At 46.2% G+C, this 22,230-nt stretch overlaps 14 non-coding genes across 14 annotated transcripts; all 14 read left to right on the top strand.

The window, feature by feature from the left end:
- Positions 1-987: 987 nt before the first annotated feature.
- LOC142293004 (U2 spliceosomal RNA) lies at positions 988-1,178 on the top strand. The gene has a single exon (XR_012751016.1). It is a non-coding gene; the product is annotated as a U2 spliceosomal RNA (small nuclear RNA).
- Positions 1,179-2,579: 1,401 nt separating this feature from the next.
- On the top strand, positions 2,580-2,770 carry LOC142293003 (U2 spliceosomal RNA). The gene has a single exon (XR_012751015.1). It is a non-coding gene; the product is annotated as a U2 spliceosomal RNA (small nuclear RNA).
- A 1,403-nt stretch (positions 2,771-4,173) lies between these two features.
- LOC142293001 (U2 spliceosomal RNA) lies at positions 4,174-4,364 on the top strand. The gene has a single exon (XR_012751014.1). It is a non-coding gene; the product is annotated as a U2 spliceosomal RNA (small nuclear RNA).
- A 1,608-nt stretch (positions 4,365-5,972) lies between these two features.
- Positions 5,973-6,156, top strand: LOC142293318 (U2 spliceosomal RNA). Its single transcript, XR_012751285.1, has one exon. It is a non-coding gene; the product is annotated as a U2 spliceosomal RNA (small nuclear RNA).
- A 1,403-nt stretch (positions 6,157-7,559) lies between these two features.
- LOC142293000 (U2 spliceosomal RNA) lies at positions 7,560-7,750 on the top strand. The gene has a single exon (XR_012751013.1). It is a non-coding gene; the product is annotated as a U2 spliceosomal RNA (small nuclear RNA).
- Positions 7,751-9,152: 1,402 nt separating this feature from the next.
- On the top strand, positions 9,153-9,343 carry LOC142292999 (U2 spliceosomal RNA). The gene has a single exon (XR_012751012.1). It is a non-coding gene; the product is annotated as a U2 spliceosomal RNA (small nuclear RNA).
- A 1,413-nt stretch (positions 9,344-10,756) lies between these two features.
- On the top strand, positions 10,757-10,947 carry LOC142292998 (U2 spliceosomal RNA). Its single transcript, XR_012751011.1, has one exon. It is a non-coding gene; the product is annotated as a U2 spliceosomal RNA (small nuclear RNA).
- A 1,402-nt stretch (positions 10,948-12,349) lies between these two features.
- On the top strand, positions 12,350-12,540 carry LOC142292997 (U2 spliceosomal RNA). Its single transcript, XR_012751010.1, has one exon. It is a non-coding gene; the product is annotated as a U2 spliceosomal RNA (small nuclear RNA).
- Positions 12,541-13,943: 1,403 nt separating this feature from the next.
- On the top strand, positions 13,944-14,134 carry LOC142292996 (U2 spliceosomal RNA). Its single transcript, XR_012751008.1, has one exon. It is a non-coding gene; the product is annotated as a U2 spliceosomal RNA (small nuclear RNA).
- A 1,403-nt stretch (positions 14,135-15,537) lies between these two features.
- LOC142292995 (U2 spliceosomal RNA) lies at positions 15,538-15,728 on the top strand. The gene has a single exon (XR_012751007.1). It is a non-coding gene; the product is annotated as a U2 spliceosomal RNA (small nuclear RNA).
- A 1,403-nt stretch (positions 15,729-17,131) lies between these two features.
- Positions 17,132-17,322, top strand: LOC142292994 (U2 spliceosomal RNA). Its single transcript, XR_012751006.1, has one exon. It is a non-coding gene; the product is annotated as a U2 spliceosomal RNA (small nuclear RNA).
- A 1,403-nt stretch (positions 17,323-18,725) lies between these two features.
- Positions 18,726-18,916, top strand: LOC142292993 (U2 spliceosomal RNA). The gene has a single exon (XR_012751005.1). It is a non-coding gene; the product is annotated as a U2 spliceosomal RNA (small nuclear RNA).
- Positions 18,917-20,319: 1,403 nt separating this feature from the next.
- LOC142292992 (U2 spliceosomal RNA) lies at positions 20,320-20,510 on the top strand. Its single transcript, XR_012751004.1, has one exon. It is a non-coding gene; the product is annotated as a U2 spliceosomal RNA (small nuclear RNA).
- Positions 20,511-21,913: 1,403 nt separating this feature from the next.
- Positions 21,914-22,104, top strand: LOC142292990 (U2 spliceosomal RNA). Its single transcript, XR_012751003.1, has one exon. It is a non-coding gene; the product is annotated as a U2 spliceosomal RNA (small nuclear RNA).
- Positions 22,105-22,230: the final 126 nt, after the last annotated feature.

The following is a 22,230-nucleotide window of genomic DNA, read 5'->3' as shown; positions in this document are numbered from 1 at the left end:
GGTGTTTTCTTTGAGCAATGATGATGGCTTCAGTGATCTGTTGGCTCCCCCTCCTGGAGGAAGAGTTTGCTTGCTCTTGGACATTCTAAAAGAGAGGTCATGAGAGACATTTAGCTTCTGAGCACAATTGGGGACAGTCATGGGTGATGAATGATTTGCAACCTGCTGTGAAGCCTGATACCGCAATATAAGGAACGTCAAATACTAAGAATGGGCGGCCTATGAAAGAATTAGTACTTTCATTAAGTATACTTAAACGGCTAATTGGGAATAGACAAACTGTAAAAAGCCCTCTGAGAAAGCCCCTCTCTAACCTTTGTTAGTAAGCTTTTCTGTAGTCTGCCTGTTGATGTATTTTCCGTTTGAACAGTGCACAACATGAAGAGACGGAACACTGGCGGCTTGTCACAATGCCCCCTGCTGACATCACAATAGCGCTGCTGCCTAGAAAGCTAGCTGCGCAGCAGAAGTTTCTCTTTGGGTGGGAGGTGGGCTAGTGGAAGGAGGGGGCAAGCTTTTTTTTTTTTTTTTTTTTTCCCGGGTGGTAGGGGGATGATAGGAGAAGGGATGCGGGTGGTGAGAAGGGTACAGAGGGCAGGGTTTGGGGGCTGGGAAGGAAAGGGAAAAGATTAGGGTTTGGGGATGATGAAAGGGCTTTCTACGGGTAAGGATGGCAAAGGGTGGCAGTGACGGGAAGTCAGGCGACCTGTCCTGTCCGTCTTTATGTATCATGAATTGGAAAGACTGCAAGGGGGAGGGGAGTTGCTTGCGCCCAAAAGGAGGAGTTATTCAGATTCATTGCAGTGGGCGGCGGCTGCAAAACGCACCATTCTTCTTGTTTTTGCTCTGCAAAGCAGCCTTTTCAAGGGTTGGCTTGGGTGACAAAATGTCTTCTGTAGGTGTGGGTTTGTCTCCCCTCACTCTCTCTCCCTAAGATGTGTCCGGCATAGGCCAGGGTGCTACTCGAGGCCCAAACCAATTCTGGTTATCGCTTCTCGGCCTTTTGGCTAAGATCAAGTGTAGTATCTGTTCTTATCAGTTTAATATCTGATACGTCCCCTATCTGGGGACCATATATTAAATGGATTTTTAGAACAGGGAGATGGAAAAAGAGCTTGCTCTGTCCACTCCACGCATTGACCTGGTATTGCAGTACCTCCAGGACCGGTGCACCCCTTCTTAACCCAGTTTCCAAAAGCAGAACTCAATTCACCTGATTCATATTAGCCCGATTTAATGAATTGGAAGAAAGCATACGTCTTCATATGCACCTCAATTTGGCCCATTCACTTTTCACACTTCCTCCTTTTGTTTTTTATCTTTCACACTTTTTACTTTCTTTATTCATCCAAATAGCAAACTCATCACCACTCAACCTGACCAACTCGGCTATGTCCCGTGCTGCAGTATCTTGTCCTCTGTCTTATCTAGATCATTTGCAATTGAATGGAATAGATCCCTTTTGGACAAAGTGGATTCACCTGCTGCTGCAGTGACCACAGGTGTGATAAGATCTAGAATTGGCATCTGGTGCGATCTCTCCGCTTCCACTCCAAATAAAGTTACCTGTTTATTCCTATCATGCATTGGTTTTTGGTGTTTTCTTTGAGCAATGATGATGGCTTCAGTGATCTGTTGGCTCCCCCTCCTGGAGGAAGAGTTTGCTTGCTCTTGGACATTCTAAAAGAGAGGTCATGAGAGACATTTAGCTTCTGAGCACAATTGGGGACAGTCATGGGTGATGAATGATTTGCAACCTGCTGTGAAGCCTGATACCGCAATATAAGGAACGTCAAATACTAAGAATGGGCGGCCTATGAAAGAATTAGTACTTTCATTAAGTATACTTAAACGGCTAATTGGGAATAGACAAACTGTAAAAAGCCCTCTGAGAAAGCCCCTCTCTAACCTTTGTTAGTAAGCTTTTCTGTAGTCTGCCTGTTGATGTATTTTCCGTTTGAACAGTGCACAACATGAAGAGACGGAACACTGGCGGCTTGTCACAATGCCCCCCGCTGACATCACAATAGCGCTGCTGCCTAGAAAGCTAGCTGCGCAGCAGAAGTTTCTCTTTGGGTGGGAGGTGGGCTAGTGGAAGGAGGGGGCAAGCTTTTTTTTTTTTTTTTTTCCCGGGTGGTAGGGGGATGATAGGAGAAGGGATGCGGGTGGTGAGAAGGGTACAGAGGGCAGGGTTTGGGGGCTGGGAAGGAAAGGGAAAAGATTAGGGTTTGGGGATGATGAAAGGGCTTTCTACGGGTAAGGATGGCAAAGGGTGGCAGTGACGGGAAGTCAGGCGACCTGTCCTGTCCGTCTTTATGTATCATGAATTGGAAAGACTGCAAGGGGGAGGGGAGTTGCTTGCGCCCAAAAGGAGGAGTTATTCAGATTCATTGCAGTGGGCGGCGGCTGCAAAACGCACCATTCTTCTTGTTTTTGCTCTGCAAAGCAGCCTTTTCAAGGGTTGGCTTGGGTGACAAAATGTCTTCTGTAGGTGTGGGTTTGTCTCCCCTCACTCTCTCTCCCTAAGATGTGTCCGGCATAGGCCAGGGTGCCACTCGAGGCCCAAACCAATTCTGGTTATCGCTTCTCGGCCTTTTGGCTAAGATCAAGTGTAGTATCTGTTCTTATCAGTTTAATATCTGATACGTCCCCTATCTGGGGACCATATATTAAATGGATTTTTAGAACAGGGAGATGGAAAAAGAGCTTGCTCTGTCCACTCCACGCATTGACCTGGTATTGCAGTACCTCCAGGACCGGTGCACCCCTTCTTAACCCAGTTTCCAAAAGCAGAACTCAATTCACCTGATTCATATTAGCCCGATTTAATGAATTGGAAGAAAGCATACGTCTTCATATGCACCTCAATTTGGCCCATTCACTTTTCACACTTCCTCCTTTTGTTTTTTATCTTTCACACTTTTTACTTTCTTTATTCATCCAAATAGCAAACTCATCACCACTCAACCTGACCAACTCGGCTATGTCCCGTGCTGCAGTATCTTGTCCTCTGTCTTATCTAGATCATTTGCAATTGAATGGAATAGATCCCTTTTGGACAAAGTGGATTCACCTGCTGCTGCAGTGACCACAGGTGTGATAAGATCTAGAATTGGCATCTGGTGCGATCTCTCCGCTTCCACTCCAAATAAAGTTACCTGTTTATTCCTATCATGCATTGGTTTTTGGTGTTTTCTTTGAGCAATGATGATGGCTTCAGTGATCTGTTGGCTCCCCCTCCTGGAGGAAGAGTTTGCTTGCTCTTGGACATTCTAAAAGAGAGGTCATGAGAGACATTTAGCTTCTGAGCACAATTGGGGACAGTCATGGGTGATGAATGATTTGCAACCTGCTGTGAAGCCTGATACCGCAATATAAGGAACGTCAAATACTAAGAATGGGCGGCCTATGAAAGAATTAGTACTTTCATTAAGTATACTTAAACGGCTAATTGGGAATAGACAAACTGTAAAAAGCCCTCTGAGAAAGCCCCTCTCTAACCTTTGTTAGTAAGCTTTTCTGTAGTCTGCCTGTTGATGTATTTTCCGTTTGAACAGTGCACAACATGAAGAGACGGAACACTGGCGGCTTGTCACAATGCCCCCCGCTGACATCACAATAGCGCTGCTGCCTAGAAAGCTAGCTGCGCAGCAGAAGTTTCTCTTTGGGTGGGAGGTGGGCTAGTGGAAGGAGGGGGCAAGCTTTTTTTTTTTTTTTTTTTTCCCGGGTGGTAGGGGGATGATAGGAGAAGGGATGCGGGTGGTGAGAAGGGTACAGAGGGCAGGGTTTGGGGGCTGGGAAGGAAAGGGAAAAGATTAGGGTTTGGGGATGATGAAAGGGCTTTCTACGGGTAAGGATGGCAAAGGGTGGCAGTGACGGGAAGTCAGGCGACCTGTCCTGTCCGTCTTTATGTATCATGAATTGGAAAGACTGCAAGGGGGAGGGGAGTTGCTTGCGCCCAAAAGGAGGAGTTATTCAGATTCATTGCAGTGGGCGGCGGCTGCAAAACGCACCATTCTTCTTGTTTTTGCTCTGCAAAGCAGCCTTTTCAAGGGTTGGCTTGGGTGACAAAATGTCTTCTGTAGGTGTGGGTTTGTCTCCCCTCACTCTCTCTCCCTAAGATGTGTCCGGCATAGGCCAGGGTGCCACTCGAGGCCCAAACCAATTCTGGTTATCGCTTCTCGGCCTTTTGGCTAAGATCAAGTGTAGTATCTGTTCTTATCAGTTTAATATCTGATACGTCCCCTATCTGGGGACCATATATTAAATGGATTTTTAGAACAGGGAGATGGAAAAAGAGCTTGCTCTGTCCACTCCACGCATTGACCTGGTATTGCAGTACCTCCAGGACCGGTGCACCCCTTCTTAACCCAGTTTCCAAAAGCAGAACTCAATTCACCTGATTCATATTAGCCCGATTTAATGAATTGGAAGAAAGCATACGTCTTCATATGCACCTCAATTTGGCCCATTCACTTTTCACACTTCCTCCTTTTGTTTTTTATCTTTCACACTTTTTACTTTCTTTATTCATCCAAATAGCAAACTCATCACCACTCAACCTGACCAACTCGGCTATGTCCCGTGCTGCAGTATCTTGTCCTCTGTCTTATCTAGATCATTTGCAATTGAATGGAATAGATCCCTTTTGGACAAAGTGGATTCACCTGCTGCTGCAGTGACCACAGGTGTGATAAGATCTAGAATTGGCATCTGGTGCGATCTCTCCGCTTCCACTCCAAATAAAGTTACCTGTTTATTCCTATCATGCATTGGTTTTTGGTGTTTTCTTTGAGCAATGATGATGGCTTCAGTGATCTGTTGGCTCCCCCTCCTGGAGGAAGAGTTTGCTTGCTCTTGGACATTCTAAAAGAGAGGTCATGAGAGACATTTAGCTTCTGAGCACAATTGGGGACAGTCATGGGTGATGAATGATTTGCAACCTGCTGTGAAGCCTGATACCGCAATATAAGGAACGTCAAATACTAAGAATGGGCGGCCTATGAAAGAATTAGTACTTTCATTAAGTATACTTAAACGGCTAATTGGGAATAGACAAACTGTAAAAAGCCCTCTGAGAAAGCCCCTCTCTAACCTTTGTTAGTAAGCTTTTCTGTAGTCTGCCTGTTGATGTATTTTCCGTTTGAACAGTGCACAACATGAAGAGACGGAACACTGGCGGCTTGTCACAATGCCCCCCGCTGACATCACAATAGCGCTGCTGCCTAGAAAGCTAGCTGCGCAGCAGAAGTTTCTCTTTGGGTGGGAGGTGGGCTAGTGGAAGGAGGGGGCAAGCTTTTTTTTTTTTTTTTTTTTCCCGGGTGGTAGGGGGATGATAGGAGAAGGGATGCGGGTGGTGAGAAGGGTACAGAGGGCAGGGTTTGGGGGCTGGGAAGGAAAGGGAAAAGATTAGGGTTTGGGGATGATGAAAGGGCTTTCTACGGGTAAGGATGGCAAAGGGTGGCAGTGACGGGAAGTCAGGCGACCTGTCCTGTCCGTCTTTATGTATCATGAATTGGAAAGACTGCAAGGGGGAGGGGAGTTGCTTGCGCCCAAAAGGAGGAGTTATTCAGATTCATTGCAGTGGGCGGCGGCTGCAAAACGCACCATTCTTCTTGTTTTTGCTCTGCAAAGCAGCCTTTTCAAGGGTTGGCTTGGGTGACAAAATGTCTTCTGTAGGTGTGGGTTTGTCTCCCCTCACTCTCTCTCCCTAAGATGTGTCCGGCATAGGCCAGGGTGCCACTCGAGGCCCAAACCAATTCTGGTTATCGCTTCTCGGCCTTTTGGCTAAGATCAAGTGTAGTCCCTTCATTGGGTTTGCCTTGGTCATGGCTGGGAGGGGCCCGGGCTTGCACAACTGCCGGCCTCGGGGATTGTTGCGCCTTTTGGTGCTTACGTCCCCTTATGGCTGGTGGTTCCTGGGCTCGGGAGGCGATCACCTGCGGCACTGCGCTTTTGTGTGGTGGCCGATGACCGTTTTCTGAAATTGCGGATGAAATCTCATCTGTTCTTATCAGTTTAATATCTGATACGTCCCCTATCTGGGGACCATATATTAAATGGATTTTTAGAACAGGGAGATGGAAAAAGAGCTTGCTCTGTCCACTCCACGCATTGACCTGGTATTGCAGTACCTCCAGGACCGGTGCACCCCTTCTTAACCCAGTTTCCAAAAGCAGAACTCAATTCACCTGATTCATATTAGCCCGATTTAATGAATTGGAAGAAAGCATACGTTTTCATATGCACCTCAATTTGGCCCATTCACTTTTCACACTTCCTCCTTTTGTTTTTTATCTTTCACACTTTTTACTTTCTTTATTCATCCAAATAGCAAACTCATCACCACTCAACCTGACCAACTCGGCTATGTCCCGTGCTGCAGTATCTTGTCCTCTGTCTTATCTAGATCATTTGCAATTGAATGGAATAGATCCCTTTTGGACAAAGTGGATTCACCTGCTGCTGCAGTGACCACAGGTGTGATAAGATCTAGAATTGGCATCTGGTGCGATCTCTCCGCTTCCACTCCAAATAAAGTTACCTGTTTATTCCTATCATGCATTGGTTTTTGGTGTTTTCTTTGAGCAATGATGATGGCTTCAGTGATCTGTTGGCTCCCCCTCCTGGAGGAAGAGTTTGCTTGCTCTTGGACATTCTAAAAGAGAGGTCATGAGAGACATTTAGCTTCTGAGCACAATTGGGGACAGTCATGGGTGATGAATGATTTGCAACCTGCTGTGAAGCCTGATACCGCAATATAAGGAACGTCAAATACTAAGAATGGGCGGCCTATGAAAGAATTAGTACTTTCATTAAGTATACTTAAACGGCTAATTGGGAATAGACAAACTGTAAAAAGCCCTCTGAGAAAGCCCCTCTCTAACCTTTGTTAGTAAGCTTTTCTGTAGTCTGCCTGTTGATGTATTTTCCGTTTGAACAGTGCACAACATGAAGAGACGGAACACTGGCGGCTTGTCACAATGCCCCCCGCTGACATCACAATAGCGCTGCTGCCTAGAAAGCTAGCTGCGCAGCAGAAGTTTCTCTTTGGGTGGGAGGTGGGCTAGTGGAAGGAGGGGGCAAGCTTTTTTTTTTTTTTTTTTTTCCCGGGTGGTAGGGGGATGATAGGAGAAGGGATGCGGGTGGTGAGAAGGGTACAGAGGGCAGGGTTTGGGGGCTGGGAAGGAAAGGGAAAAGATTAGGGTTTGGGGATGATGAAAGGGCTTTCTACGGGTAAGGATGGCAAAGGGTGGCAGTGACGGGAAGTCAGGCGACCTGTCCTGTCCGTCTTTATGTATCATGAATTGGAAAGACTGCAAGGGGGAGGGGAGTTGCTTGCGCCCAAAAGGAGGAGTTATTCAGATTCATTGCAGTGGGCGGCGGCTGCAAAACGCACCATTCTTCTTGTTTTTGCTCTGCAAAGCAGCCTTTTCAAGGGTTGGCTTGGGTGACAAAATGTCTTCTGTAGGTGTGGGTTTGTCTCCCCTCACTCTCTCTCCCTAAGATGTGTCCGGCATAGGCCAGGGTGCCACTCGAGGCCCAAACCAATTCTGGTTATCGCTTCTCGGCCTTTTGGCTAAGATCAAGTGTAGTATCTGTTCTTATCAGTTTAATATCTGATACGTCCCCTATCTGGGGACCATATATTAAATGGATTTTTAGAACAGGGAGATGGAAAAAGAGCTTGCTCTGTCCACTCCACGCATTGACCTGGTATTGCAGTACCTCCAGGACCGGTGCACCCCTTCTTAACCCAGTTTCCAAAAGCAGAACTCAATTCACCTGATTCATATTAGCCCGATTTAATGAATTGGAAGAAAGCATACGTCTTCATATGCACCTCAATTTGGCCCATTCACTTTTCACACTTCCTCCTTTTGTTTTTTATCTTTCACACTTTTTACTTTCTTTATTCATCCAAATAGCAAACTCATCACCACTCAACCTGACCAACTCGGCTATGTCCCGTGCTGCAGTATCTTGTCCTCTGTCTTATCTAGATCATTTGCAATTGAATGGAATAGATCCCTTTTGGACAAAGTGGATTCACCTGCTGCTGCAGTGACCACAGGTGTGATAAGATCTAGAATTGGCATCTGGTGCGATCTCTCCGCTTCCACTCCAAATAAAGTTACCTGTTTATTCCTATCATGCATTGGTTTTTGGTGTTTTCTTTGAGCAATGATGATGGCTTCAGTGATCTGTTGGCTCCCCCTCCTGGAGGAAGAGTTTGCTTGCTCTTGGACATTCTAAAAGAGAGGTCATGAGAGACATTTAGCTTCTGAGCACAATTGGGGACAGTCATGGGTGATGAATGATTTGCAACCTGCTGTGAAGCCTGATACCGCAATATAAGGAACGTCAAATACTAAGAATGGGCGGCCTATGAAAGAATTAGTACTTTCATTAAGTAGACTTAAACGGCTAATTGGGAATAGACAAACTGTAAAAAGCCCTCTGAGAAAGCCCCTCTCTAACCTTTGTTAGTAAGCTTTTCTGTAGTCTGCCTGTTGATGTATTTTCCGTTTGAACAGTGCACAACATGAAGAGACGGAACACTGGCGGCTTGTCACAATGCCCCCCGCTGACATCACAATAGCGCTGCTGCCTAGAAAGCTAGCTGCGCAGCAGAAGTTTCTCTTTGGGTGGGAGGTGGGCTAGTGGAAGGAGGGGGCAAGCTTTTTTTTTTTTTTTTTTTCCCGGGTGGTAGGGGGATGATAGGAGAAGGGATGCGGGTGGTGAGAAGGGTACAGAGGGCAGGGTTTGGGGGCTGGGAAGGAAAGGGAAAAGATTAGGGTTTGGGGATGATGAAAGGGCTTTCTACGGGTAAGGATGGCAAAGGGTGGCAGTGACGGGAAGTCAGGCGACCTGTCCTGTCCGTCTTTATGTATCATGAATTGGAAAGACTGCAAGGGGGAGGGGAGTTGCTTGCGCCCAAAAGGAGGAGTTATTCAGATTCATTGCAGTGGGCGGTGGCTGCAAAACGCACCATTCTTCTTGTTTTTGCTCTGCAAAGCAGCCTTTTCAAGGGTTGGCTTGGGTGACAAAATGTCTTCTGTAGGTGTGGGTTTGTCTCCCCTCACTCTCTCTCCCTAAGATGTGTCCGGCATAGGCCAGGGTGCCACTCGAGGCCCAAACCAATTCTGGTTATCGCTTCTCGGCCTTTTGGCTAAGATCAAGTGTAGTATCTGTTCTTATCAGTTTAATATCTGATACGTCCCCTATCTGGGGACCATATATTAAATGGATTTTTAGAACAGGGAGATGGAAAAAGAGCTTGCTCTGTCCACTCCACGCATTGACCTGGTATTGCAGTACCTCCAGGACCGGTGCACCCCTTCTTAACCCAGTTTCCAAAAGCAGAACTCAATTCACCTGATTCATATTAGCCCGATTTAATGAATTGGAAGAAAGCATACGTCTTCATATGCACCTCAATTTGGCCCATTCACTTTTCACACTTCCTCCTTTTGTTTTTTATCTTTCACACTTTTTACTTTCTTTATTCATCCAAATAGCAAACTCATCACCACTCAACCTGACCAACTCGGCTATGTCCCGTGCTGCAGTATCTTGTCCTCTGTCTTATCTAGATCATTTGCAATTGAATGGAATAGATCCCTTTTGGACAAAGTGGATTCACCTGCTGCTGCAGTGACCACAGGTGTGATAAGATCTAGAATTGGCATCTGGTGCGATCTCTCCGCTTCCACTCCAAATAAAGTTACCTGTTTATTCCTATCATGCATTGGTTTTTGGTGTTTTCTTTGAGCAATGATGATGGCTTCAGTGATCTGTTGGCTCCCCCTCCTGGAGGAAGAGTTTGCTTGCTCTTGGACATTCTAAAAGAGAGGTCATGAGAGACATTTAGCTTCTGAGCACAATTGGGGACAGTCATGGGTGATGAATGATTTGCAACCTGCTGTGAAGCCTGATACCACAATATAAGGAACGTCAAATACTAAGAATGGGCGGCCTATGAAAGAATTAGTACTTTCATTAAGTATACTTAAACGGCTAATTGGGAATAGACAAACTGTAAAAAGCCCTCTGAGAAAGCCCCTCTCTAACCTTTGTTAGTAAGCTTTTCTGTAGTCTGCCTGTTGATGTATTTTCCGTTTGAACAGTGCACAACATGAAGAGACGGAACACTGGCGGCTTGTCACAATGCCCCCCGCTGACATCACAATAGCGCTGCTGCCTAGAAAGCTAGCTGCGCAGCAGAAGTTTCTCTTTGGGTGGGAGGTGGGCTAGTGGAAGGAGGGGGCAAGCTTTTTTTTTTTTTTTTTTTTTCCCGGGTGGTAGGGGGATGATAGGAGAAGGGATGCGGGTGGTGAGAAGGGTACAGAGGGCAGGGTTTGGGGGGTTTGGGGGCTGGGAAGGAAAGGGAAAAGATTAGGGTTTGGGGATGATGAAAGGGCTTTCTACGGGTAAGGATGGCAAAGGGTGGCAGTGACGGGAAGTCAGGCGACCTGTCCTGTCCGTCTTTATGTATCATGAATTGGAAAGACTGCAAGGGGGAGGGGAGTTGCTTGCGCCCAAAAGGAGGAGTTATTCAGATTCATTGCAGTGGGCGGCAGCTGCAAAACGCACCATTCTTCTTGTTTTTGCTCTGCAAAGCAGCCTTTTCAAGGGTTGGCTTGGGTGACAAAATGTCTTCTGTAGGTGTGGGTTTGTCTCCCCTCACTCTCTCTCCCTAAGATGGGTCCGGCATAGGCCAGGGTGCCACTCGAGGCCCAAACCAATTCTGGTTATCGCTTCTCGGCCTTTTGGCTAAGATCAAGTGTAGTATCTGTTCTTATCAGTTTAATATCTGATACGTCCCCTATCTGGGGACCATATATTAAATGGATTTTTAGAACAGGGAGATGGAAAAAGAGCTTGCTCTGTCCACTCCACGCATTGACCTGGTATTGCAGTACCTCCAGGACCGGTGCACCCCTTCTTAACCCAGTTTCCAAAAGCAGAACTCAATTCACCTGATTCATATTAGCCCGATTTAATGAATTGGAAGAAAGCATACGTCTTCATATGCACCTCAATTTGGCCCATTCACTTTTCACACTTCCTCCTTTTGTTTTTTATCTTTCACACTTTTTACTTTCTTTATTCATCCAAATAGCAAACTCATCACCACTCAACCTGACCAACTCGGCTATGTCCCGTGCTGCAGTATCTTGTCCTCTGTCTTATCTAGATCATTTGCAATTGAATGGAATAGATCCCTTTTGGACAAAGTGGATTCACCTGCTGCTGCAGTGACCACAGGTGTGATAAGATCTAGAATTGGCATCTGGTGCGATCTCTCCGCTTCCACTCCAAATAAAGTTACCTGTTTATTCCTATCATGCATTGGTTTTTGGTGTTTTCTTTGAGCAATGATGATGGCTTCAGTGATCTGTTGGCTCCCCCTCCTGGAGGAAGAGTTTGCTTGCTCTTGGACATTCTAAAAGAGAGGTCATGAGAGACATTTAGCTTCTGAGCACAATTGGGGACAGTCATGGGTGATGAATGATTTGCAACCTGCTGTGAAGCCTGATACCGCAATATAAGGAACGTCAAATACTAAGAATGGGCGGCCTATGAAAGAATTAGTACTTTCATTAAGTATACTTAAACGGCTAATTGGGAATAGACAAACTGTAAAAAGCCCTCTGAGAAAGCCCCTCTCTAACCTTTGTTAGTAAGCTTTTCTGTAGTCTGCCTGTTGATGTATTTTCCGTTTGAACAGTGCACAACATGAAGAGACGGAACACTGGCGGCTTGTCACAATGCCCCCCGCTGACATCACAATAGCGCTGCTGCCTAGAAAGCTAGCTGCGCAGCAGAAGTTTCTCTTTGGGTGGGAGGTGGGCTAGTGGAAGGAGGGGGCAAGCTTTTTTTTTTTTTTTTTTTTCCCGGGTGGTAGGGGGATGATAGGAGAAGGGATGCGGGTGGTGAGAAGGGTACAGAGGGCAGGGTTTGGGGGCTGGGAAGGAAAGGGAAAAGATTAGGGTTTGGGATGATGAAAGGGCTTTCTACGGGTAAGGATGGCAAAGGGTGGCAGTGACGGGAAGTCAGGCGACCTGTCCTGTCCGTCTTTATGTATCATGAATTGGAAAGACTGCAAGGGGGAGGGGAGTTGCTTGCGCCCAAAAGGAGGAGTTATTCAGATTCATTGCAGTGGGCGGCGGCTGCAAAACGCACCATTCTTCTTGTTTTTGCTCTGCAAAGCAGCCTTTTCAAGGGTTGGCTTGGGTGACAAAATGTCTTCTGTAGGTGTGGGTTTGTCTCCCCTCACTCTCTCTCCCTAAGATGTGTCCGGCATAGGCCAGGGTGCCACTCGAGGCCCAAACCAATTCTGGTTATCGCTTCTCGGCCTTTTGGCTAAGATCAAGTGTAGTATCTGTTCTTATCAGTTTAATATCTGATACGTCCCCTATCTGGGGACCATATATTAAATGGATTTTTAGAACAGGGAGATGGAAAAAGAGCTTGCTCTGTCCACTCCACGCATTGACCTGGTATTGCAGTACCTCCAGGACCGGTGCACCCCTTCTTAACCCAGTTTCCAAAAGCAGAACTCAATTCACCTGATTCATATTAGCCCGATTTAATGAATTGGAAGAAAGCATACGTCTTCATATGCACCTCAATTTGGCCCATTCACTTTTCACACTTCCTCCTTTTGTTTTTTATCTTTCACACTTTTTACTTTCTTTATTCATCCAAATAGCAAACTCATCACCACTCAACCTGACCAACTCGGCTATGTCCCGTGCTGCAGTATCTTGTCCTCTGTCTTATCTAGATCATTTGCAATTGAATGGAATAGATCCCTTTTGGACAAAGTGGATTCACCTGCTGCTGCAGTGACCACAGGTGTGATAAGATCTAGAATTGGCATCTGGTGCGATCTCTCCGCTTCCACTCCAAATAAAGTTACCTGTTTATTCCTATCATGCATTGGTTTTTGGTGTTTTCTTTGAGCAATGATGATGGCTTCAGTGATCTGTTGGCTCCCCCTCCTGGAGGAAGAGTTTGCTTGCTCTTGGACATTCTAAAAGAGAGGTCATGAGAGACATTTAGCTTCTGAGCACAATTGGGGACAGTCATGGGTGATGAATGATTTGCAACCTGCTGTGAAGCCTGATACCGCAATATAAGGAACGTCAAATACTAAGAATGGGCGGCCTATGAAAGAATTAGTACTTTCATTAAGTATACTTAAACGGCTAATTGGGAATAGACAAACTGTAAAAAGCCCTCTGAGAAAGCCCCTCTCTAACCTTTGTTAGTAAGCTTTTCTGTAGTCTGCCTGTTGATGTATTTTCCGTTTGAACAGTGCACAACATGAAGAGACGGAACACTGGCGGCTTGTCACAATGCCCCCCGCTGACATCACAATAGCGCTGCTGCCTAGAAAGCTAGCTGCGCAGCAGAAGTTTCTCTTTGGGTGGGAGGTGGGCTAGTGGAAGGAGGGGGCAAGCTTTTTTTTTTTTTTTTTTTTCCCGGGTGGTAGGGGGATGATAGGAGAAGGGATGCGGGTGGTGAGAAGGGTACAGAGGGCAGGGTTTGGGGGCTGGGAAGGAAAGGGAAAAGATTAGGGTTTGGGGATGATGAAAGGGCTTTCTACGGGTAAGGATGGCAAAGGGTGGCAGTGACGGGAAGTCAGGCGACCTGTCCTGTCCGTCTTTATGTATCATGAATTGGAAAGACTGCAAGGGGGAGGGGAGTTGCTTGCGCCCAAAAGGAGGAGTTATTCAGATTCATTGCAGTGGGCGGCGGCTGCAAAACGCACCATTCTTCTTGTTTTTGCTCTGCAAAGCAGCCTTTTCAAGGGTTGGCTTGGGTGACAAAATGTCTTCTGTAGGTGTGGGTTTGTCTCCCCTCACTCTCTCTCCCTAAGATGTGTCCGGCATAGGCCAGGGTGCCACTCGAGGCCCAAACCAATTCTGGTTATCGCTTCTCGGCCTTTTGGCTAAGATCAAGTGTAGTATCTGTTCTTATCAGTTTAATATCTGATACGTCCCCTATCTGGGGACCATATATTAAATGGATTTTTAGAACAGGGAGATGGAAAAAGAGCTTGCTCTGTCCACTCCACGCATTGACCTGGTATTGCAGTACCTCCAGGACCGGTGCACCCCTTCTTAACCCAGTTTCCAAAAGCAGAACTCAATTCACCTGATTCATATTAGCCCGATTTAATGAATTGGAAGAAAGCATACGTCTTCATATGCACCTCAATTTGGCCCATTCACTTTTCACACTTCCTCCTTTTGTTTTTTATCTTTCACACTTTTTACTTTCTTTATTCATCCAAATAGCAAACTCATCACCACTCAACCTGACCAACTCGGCTATGTCCCGTGCTGCAGTATCTTGTCCTCTGTCTTATCTAGATCATTTGCAATTGAATGGAATAGATCCCTTTTGGACAAAGTGGATTCACCTGCTGCTGCAGTGACCACAGGTGTGATAAGATCTAGAATTGGCATCTGGTGCGATCTCTCCGCTTCCACTCCAAATAAAGTTACCTGTTTATTCCTATCATGCATTGGTTTTTGGTGTTTTCTTTGAGCAATGATGATGGCTTCAGTGATCTGTTGGCTCCCCCTCCTGGAGGAAGAGTTTGCTTGCTCTTGGACATTCTAAAAGAGAGGTCATGAGAGACATTTAGCTTCTGAGCACAATTGGGGACAGTCATGGGTGATGAATGATTTGCAACCTGCTGTGAAGCCTGATACTGCAATATAAGGAACGTCAAATACTAAGAATGGGCGGCCTATGAAAGAATTAGTACTTTCATTAAGTATACTTAAACGGCTAATTGGGAATAGACAAACTGTAAAAAGCCCTCTGAGAAAGCCCCTCTCTAACCTTTGTTAGTAAGCTTTTCTGTAGTCTGCCTGTTGATGTATTTTCCGTTTGAACAGTGCACAACATGAAGAGACGGAACACTGGCGGCTTGTCACAATGCCCCCCGCTGACATCACAATAGCGCTGCTGCCTAGAAAGCTAGCTGCGCAGCAGAAGTTTCTCTTTGGGTGGGAGGTGGGCTAGTGGAAGGAGGGGGCAAGCTTTTTTTTTTTTTTTTTTTTCCCGGGTGGTAGGGGGATGATAGGAGAAGGGATGCGGGTGGTGAGAAGGGTACAGAGGGCAGGGTTTGGGGGCTGGGAAGGAAAGGGAAAAGATTAGGGTTTGGGGATGATGAAAGGGCTTTCTACGGGTAAGGATGGCAAAGGGTGGCAGTGACGGGAAGTCAGGCGACCTGTCCTGTCCGTCTTTATGTATCATGAATTGGAAAGACTGCAAGGGGGAGGGGAGTTGCTTGCGCCCAAAAGGAGGAGTTATTCAGATTCATTGCAGTGGGCGGCGGCTGCAAAACGCACCATTCTTCTTGTTTTTGCTCTGCAAAGCAGCCTTTTCAAGGGTTGGCTTGGGTGACAAAATGTCTTCTGTAGGTGTGGGTTTGTCTCCCCTCACTCTCTCTCCCTAAGATGTGTCCGGCATAGGCCAGGGTGCCACTCGAGGCCCAAACCAATTCTGGTTATCGCTTCTCGGCCTTTTGGCTAAGATCAAGTGTAGTATCTGTTCTTATCAGTTTAATATCTGATACGTCCCCTATCTGGGGACCATATATTAAATGGATTTTTAGAACAGGGAGATGGAAAAAGAGCTTGCTCTGTCCACTCCACGCATTGACCTGGTATTGCAGTACCTCCAGGACCGGTGCACCCCTTCTTAACCCAGTTTCCAAAAGCAGAACTCAATTCACCTGATTCATATTAGCCCGATTTAATGAATTGGAAGAAAGCATACGTCTTCATATGCACCTCAATTTGGCCCATTCACTTTTCACACTTCCTCCTTTTGTTTTTTATCTTTCACACTTTTTACTTTCTTTATTCATCCAAATAGCAAACTCATCACCACTCAACCTGACCAACTCGGCTATGTCCCGTGCTGCAGTATCTTGTCCTCTGTCTTATCTAGATCATTTGCAATTGAATGGAATAGATCCCTTTTGGACAAAGTGGATTCACCTGCTGCTGCAGTGACCACAGGTGTGATAAGATCTAGAATTGGCATCTGGTGCGATCTCTCCGCTTCCACTCCAAATAAAGTTACCTGTTTATTCCTATCATGCATTGGTTTTTGGTGTTTTCTTTGAGCAATGATGATGGCTTCAGTGATCTGTTGGCTCCCCCTCCTGGAGGAAGAGTTTGCTTGCTCTTGGACATTCTAAAAGAGAGGTCATGAGAGACATTTAGCTTCTGAGCACAATTGGGGACAGTCATGGGTGATGAATGATTTGCAACCTGCTGTGAAGCCTGATACCGCAATATAAGGAACGTCAAATACTAAGAATGGGCGGCCTATGAAAGAATTAGTACTTTCATTAAGTATACTTAAACGGCTAATTGGGAATAGACAAACTGTAAAAAGCCCTCTGAGAAAGCCCCTCTCTAACCTTTGTTAGTAAGCTTTTCTGTAGTCTGCCTGTTGATGTATTTTCCGTTTGAACAGTGCACAACATGAAGAGACGGAACACTGGCGGCTTGTCACAATGCCCCCCGCTGACATCACAATAGCGCTGCTGCCTAGAAAGCTAGCTGCGCAGCAGAAGTTTCTCTTTGGGTGGGAGGTGGGCTAGTGGAAGGAGGGGGCAAGCTTTTTTTTTTTTTTTTTTTTCCCGGGTGGTAGGGGGATGATAGGAGAAGGGATGCGGGTGGTGAGAAGGGTACAGAGGGCAGGGTTTGGGGGCTGGGAAGGAAAGGGAAAAGATTAGGGTTTGGGGATGATGAAAGGGCTTTCTACGGGTAAGGATGGCAAAGGGTGGCAGTGACGGGAAGTCAGGCGACCTGTCCTGTCCGTCTTTATGTATCATGAATTGGAAAGACTGCAAGGGGGAGGGGAGTTGCTTGCGCCCAAAAGGAGGAGTTATTCAGATTCATTGCAGTGGGCGGCGGCTGCAAAACGCACCATTCTTCTTGTTTTTGCTCTGCAAAGCAGCCTTTTCAAGGGTTGGCTTGGGTGACAAAATGTCTTCTGTAGGTGTGGGTTTGTCTCCCCTCACTCTCTCTCCCTAAGATGTGTCCGGCATAGGCCAGGGTGCCACTCGAGGCCCAAACCAATTCTGGTTATCGCTTCTCGGCCTTTTGGCTAAGATCAAGTGTAGTATCTGTTCTTATCAGTTTAATATCTGATACGTCCCCTATCTGGGGACCATATATTAAATGGATTTTTAGAACAGGGAGATGGAAAAAGAGCTTGCTCTGTCCACTCCACGCATTGACCTGGTATTGCAGTACCTCCAGGACCGGTGCACCCCTTCTTAACCCAGTTTCCAAAAGCAGAACTCAATTCACCTGATTCATATTAGCCCGATTTAATGAATTGGAAGAAAGCATACGTCTTCATATGCACCTCAATTTGGCCCATTCACTTTTCACACTTCCTCCTTTTGTTTTTTATCTTTCACACTTTTTACTTTCTTTATTCATCCAAATAGCAAACTCATCACCACTCAACCTGACCAACTCGGCTATGTCCCGTGCTGCAGTATCTTGTCCTCTGTCTTATCTAGATCATTTGCAATTGAATGGAATAGATCCCTTTTGGACAAAGTGGATTCACCTGCTGCTGCAGTGACCACAGGTGTGATAAGATCTAGAATTGGCATCTGGTGCGATCTCTCCGCTTCCACTCCAAATAAAGTTACCTGTTTATTCCTATCATGCATTGGTTTTTGGTGTTTTCTTTGAGCAATGATGATGGCTTCAGTGATCTGTTGGCTCCCCCTCCTGGAGGAAGAGTTTGCTTGCTCTTGGACATTCTAAAAGAGAGGTCATGAGAGACATTTAGCTTCTGAGCACAATTGGGGACAGTCATGGGTGATGAATGATTTGCAACCTGCTGTGAAGCCTGATACCGCAATATAAGGAACGTCAAATACTAAGAATGGGCGGCCTATGAAAGAATTAGTACTTTCATTAAGTATACTTAAACGGCTAATTGGGAATAGACAAACTGTAAAAAGCCCTCTGAGAAAGCCCCTCTCTAACCTTTGTTAGTAAGCTTTTCTGTAGTCTGCCTGTTGATGTATTTTCCGTTTGAACAGTGCACAACATGAAGAGACGGAACACTGGCGGCTTGTCACAATGCCCCCCGCTGACATCACAATAGCGCTGCTGCCTAGAAAGCTAGCTGCGCAGCAGAAGTTTCTCTTTGGGTGGGAGGTGGGCTAGTGGAAGGAGGGGGCAAGCTTTTTTTTTTTTTTTTTTTTCCCGGGTGGTAGGGGGATGATAGGAGAAGGGATGCGGGTGGTGAGAAGGGTACAGAGGGCAGGGTTTGGGGGCTGGGAAGGAAAGGGAAAAGATTAGGGTTTGGGGATGATGAAAGGGCTTTCTACGGGTAAGGATGGCAAAGGGTGGCAGTGACGGGAAGTCAGGCGACCTGTCCTGTCCGTCTTTATGTATCATGAATTGGAAAGACTGCAAGGGGGAGGGGAGTTGCTTGCGCCCAAAAGGAGGAGTTATTCAGATTCATTGCAGTGGGCGGCGGCTGCAAAACGCACCATTCTTCTTGTTTTTGCTCTGCAAAGCAGCCTTTTCAAGGGTTGGCTTGGGTGACAAAATGTCTTCTGTAGGTGTGGGTTTGTCTCCCCTCACTCTCTCTCCCTAAGATGTGTCCGGCATAGGCCAGGGTGCCACTCGAGGCCCAAACCAATTCTGGTTATCGCTTCTCGGCCTTTTGGCTAAGATCAAGTGTAGTATCTGTTCTTATCAGTTTAATATCTGATACGTCCCCTATCTGGGGACCATATATTAAATGGATTTTTAGAACAGGGAGATGGAAAAAGAGCTTGCTCTGTCCACTCCACGCATTGACCTGGTATTGCAGTACCTCCAGGACCGGTGCACCCCTTCTTAACCCAGTTTCCAAAAGCAGAACTCAATTCACCTGATTCATATTAGCCCGATTTAATGAATTGGAAGAAAGCATACGTCTTCATATGCACCTCAATTTGGCCCATTCACTTTTCACACTTCCTCCTTTTGTTTTTTATCTTTCACACTTTTTACTTTCTTTATTCATCCAAATAGCAAACTCATCACCACTCAACCTGACCAACTCGGCTATGTCCCGTGCTGCAGTATCTTGTCCTCTGTCTTATCTAGATCATTTGCAATTGAATGGAATAGATCCCTTTTGGACAAAGTGGATTCACCTGCTGCTGCAGTGACCACAGGTGTGATAAGATCTAGAATTGGCATCTGGTGCGATCTCTCCGCTTCCACTCCAAATAAAGTTACCTGTTTATTCCTATCATGCATTGGTTTTTGGTGTTTTCTTTGAGCAATGATGATGGCTTCAGTGATCTGTTGGCTCCCCCTCCTGGAGGAAGAGTTTGCTTGCTCTTGGACATTCTAAAAGAGAGGTCATGAGAGACATTTAGCTTCTGAGCACAATTGGGGACAGTCATGGGTGATGAATGATTTGCAACCTGCTGTGAAGCCTGATACCGCTATATAAGGAACGTCAAATACTAAGAATGGGCGGCCTATGAAAGAATTAGTACTTTCATTAAGTATACTTAAACGGCTAATTGGGAATAGACAAACTGTAAAAAGCCCTCTGAGAAAGCCCCTCTCTAACCTTTGTTAGTAAGCTTTTCTGTAGTCTGCCTGTTGATGTATTTTCCGTTTGAACAGTGCACAACATGAAGAGACGGAACACTGGCGGCTTGTCACAATGCCCCCCGCTGACATCACAATAGCGCTGCTGCCTAGAAAGCTAGCTGCGCAGCAGAAGTTTCTCTTTGGGTGGGAGGTGGGCTAGTGGAAGGAGGGGGCAAGCTTTTTTTTTTTTTTTTTTTTCCCGGGTGGTAGGGGGATGATAGGAGAAGGGATGCAGGTGGTGAGAAGGGTACAGAGGGCAGGGTTTGGGGGCTGGGAAGGAAAGGGAAAAGATTAGGGTTTGGGGATGATGAAAGGGCTTTCTACGGGTAAGGATGGCAAAGGGTGGCAGTGACGGGAAGTCAGGCGACCTGTCCTGTCCGTCTTTATGTATCATGAATTGGAAAGACTGCAAGGGGGAGGGGAGTTGCTTGCGCCCAAAAGGAGGAGTTATTCAGATTCATTGCAGTGGGCGGCGGCTGCAAAACGCACCATTCTTCTTGTTTTTGCTCTGCAAAGCAGCCTTTTCAAGGGTTGGCTTGGGTGACAAAATGTCTTCTGTAGGTGTGGGTTTGTCTCCCCTCACTCTCTCTCCCTAAGATGTGTCCGGCATAGGCCAGGGTGCCACTCGAGGCCCAAACCAATTCTGGTTATCGCTTCTCGGCCTTTTGGCTAAGATCAAGTGTAGTATCTGTTCTTATCAGTTTAATATCTGATACGTCCCCTATCTGGGGACCATATATTAAATGGATTTTTAGAACAGGGAGATGGAAAAAGAGCTTGCTCTGTCCACTCCACGCATTGACCTGGTATTGCAGTACCTCCAGGACCGGTGCACCCCTTCTTAACCCAGTTTCCAAAAGCAGAACTCAATTCACCTGATTCATATTAGCCCGATTTAATGAATTGGAAGAAAGCATACGTCTTCATATGCACCTCAATTTGGCCCATTCACTTTTCACACTTCCTCCTTTTGTTTTTTATCTTTCACACTTTTTACTTTCTTTATTCATCCAAATAGCAAACTCATCACCACTCAACCTGACCAACTCGGCTATGTCCCGTGCTGCAGTATCTTGTCCTCTGTCTTATCTAGATCATTTGCAATTGAATGGAATAGATCCCTTTTGGACAAAGTGGATTCACCTGCTGCTGCAGTGACCACAGGTGTGATAAGATCTAGAATTGGCATCTGGTGCGATCTCTCCGCTTCCACTCCAAATAAAGTTACCTGTTTATTCCTATCATGCATTGGTTTTTGGTGTTTTCTTTGAGCAATGATGATGGCTTCAGTGATCTGTTGGCTCCCCCTCCTGGAGGAAGAGTTTGCTTGCTCTTGGACATTCTAAAAGAGAGGTCATGAGAGACATTTAGCTTCTGAGCACAATTGGGGACAGTCATGGGTGATGAATGATTTGCAACCTGCTGTGAAGCCTGATACCGCAATATAAGGAACGTCAAATACTAAGAATGGGCGGCCTATGAAAGAATTAGTACTTTCATTAAGTATACTTAAACGGCTAATTGGGAATAGACAAACTGTAAAAAGCCCTCTGAGAAAGCCCCTCTCTAACCTTTGTTAGTAAGCTTTTCTGTAGTCTGCCTGTTGATGTATTTTCCGTTTGAACAGTGCACAACATGAAGAGACGGAACACTGGCGGCTTGTCACAATGCGTCCCGCTGACATCACAATAGCGCTGCTGCCTAGACAGCTAGCTGCGCAGCAGAAGTTTCTCTTTGGGTGGGAGGTGGGCTAGTGGAAGGAGGGGGCAAGCTTTTTTTTTTTTTTTTTTTTCCCGGGTGGTAGGGGGATGATAGGAGAAGGGATGCGGGTGGTGAGAAGGGTACAGAGGGCAGGGTTTGGGGGCTGGGAAGGAAAGGGAAAAGATTAGGGTTTGGGGATGATGAAAGGGCTTTCTACGGGTAAGGATGGCAAAGGGTGGCAGTGACGGGAAGTCAGGCGACCTGTCCTGTCCGTCTTTATGTATCATGAATAGGAAAGACTGCAAGGGGGAGGGGAGTTGCTTGCGCCCAAAAGGAGGAGTTATTCAGATTCATTGCAGTGGGCGGCGGCTGCAAAACGCACCATTCTTCTTGTTTTTGCTCTGCAAAGCAGCCTTTTCAAGGGTTGGCTTGGGTGACAAAATGTCTTCTGTAGGTGTGGGTTTGTCTCCCCTCACTCTCTCTCCCTAAGATGTGTCCGGCATAGGCCAGGGTGCCACTCGAGGCCCAAACCAATTCTGGTTATCGCTTCTCGGCCTTTTGGCTAAGATCAAGTGTAGTATCTGTTCTTATCAGTTTAATATCTGATACGTCCCCTATCTGGGGACCATATATTAAATGGATTTTTAGAACAGGGAGATGGAAAAAGAGCTTGCTCTGTCCACTCCACGCATTGACCTGGTATTGCAGTACCTCCAGGACCGGTGCACCCCTTCTTAACCCAGTTTCCAAAAGCAGAACTCAATTCACCTGATTCATATTAGCCCGATTTAATGAATTGGAAGAAAGCATACGTCTTCATATGCACCTCAATTTGGCCCATTCACTTTTCACACTTCCT

Source organism: Anomaloglossus baeobatrachus, chromosome 2, assembly GCF_048569485.1.
Source record: "Anomaloglossus baeobatrachus isolate aAnoBae1 chromosome 2, aAnoBae1.hap1, whole genome shotgun sequence".
NCBI classification, from domain to species: Eukaryota; Metazoa; Chordata; class Amphibia; order Anura; family Aromobatidae; genus Anomaloglossus; species Anomaloglossus baeobatrachus.
Note: the sequence above shows the minus strand (reverse complement) of the source record. Positions and strands in the feature narration are given on the sequence as shown.